We start from the raw sequence: 1,586 nt of genomic DNA on the forward strand, positions 1-1,586 counted from the left end.
GCAAAATACATCCTCCCACATATAAGTTTCGTTCTATTTCTTTATGCAGCATAACATTCTCAAAAATGCACCTGCACCAAAGAAGTTTAAATACCAACAGTTGTTAGTACTTCGATGATTACATTGCAAATTTTATCGAACTTGCTTTCAGTTAATCTATAACCTGACAAGGCAGACAACATTATTATTATTATTAATGTATTATTATTATTATTGCAGTATTGTTCATGTGACATTCAGTGGCCATTTGTGCAATGCAGGCTTGGCTGCCAAGCAAAGCCAGTAAATATCGCATTTATTGGCCAATCTTACTTCTATAGAGGAATTGCTGCAAATTCGGATGCTTGTACGAATACCCCAGGTTAGTGGATTAAAACAATTCGTTTATTGTGCTGAATCCGTAGGCGGTGTCTCAATTCAATGCCTCTTTGTGTTTGTGTGGTGTCCTTAACTGTCCTGCATCAGGAGCAACATCTGATCCATGGCATTTCTGTGCAACTTCAAATGAATGCACAGGCTCCTTCTTTCTTGTGTCTTTAAGTTGTAATAGTCACAATAATAAAATGGACAACACACACATTGATTCCTCTCCCTGCATGTAAAACACAAGGATGACAGTTTATTGCTGGGCCGAGATTAAAATCCAGGAAATAGAAGGCTCAAAGGTGAGTGTGCATACTTCCCAGCTTGAATTTAACATCTACATTACTTCATAATTAACTTCACACATTTCACACATTAGAAATAATAAGGCAACATTCTTGCATCTCCCATCCCACACACCTTTGAGCTCCTCTGCACCATCCCTACCAATCACTTTTGCTCGTTGATGTGTTATTGTGTGAATTGCTTATGGTGATATTTGCTCAGGTGTGAATCCTCCTTAGTGAGTTGAGTGTTCATATTAAAACTTTCACATTAGGAAAATAAGAAATTATTTCAAGACATAATTTTGAGTGAAAACTTGTGTGTCGCTTGAAGGTCAGTGTTAGTTGATGGGTTGGGTGGTACCTGCTGGGATGGGAGCATTGTGTTATAATTTTGTCATATGGATTATTTGATAATGCATGTGCTTGATATGTTTTGTCCTTCCGTCTTTGGTACTGTTCTTTAACTGATGGATTATGTGTTATGTTATTGAAGGTTAAATCAAGGTTGTTAAATAGAAAGCTCATTAATTTTTCAGTTCCATCATTAATCGTAATAGATCATGTTGCCTAAATATGTATTTTTTTAATAAAAAGTTTGTGGAATTTCAAAGCTTATAAGTATTTCACTCTTTTCATGGAAGCAATAATAGTCACAAGTAAAAAAGACATAAAATGTCAAAGGCCCCATTGTTTTAGTAATTTTGCTGTCGGGAGTTAATGGGCTTGCCCATATTTATGTAAAACTAAAATGGCCGCCAGTCTACCAGTCGGCCATCTTTGATCACATTGCAAAATAAAGTGAGGGGCACGTGTATGCCATTATGTACTGTGCTTCTGCCAAGGTTGAACAAAATCGGACCACACATGTCTGAGAAATGGTTGGGGACACATTTAAGTAATAAAATGGCCACCAGTTGGACATATTAGATTTGATCT

The sequence above is a fragment of the Eptatretus burgeri genome, chromosome 6 (assembly GCF_056783735.1).
Source record: "Eptatretus burgeri isolate ZD-2024b chromosome 6, Ebu_testis_v1, whole genome shotgun sequence".
Taxonomy (NCBI): domain Eukaryota; kingdom Metazoa; phylum Chordata; class Myxini; order Myxiniformes; family Myxinidae; genus Eptatretus; species Eptatretus burgeri.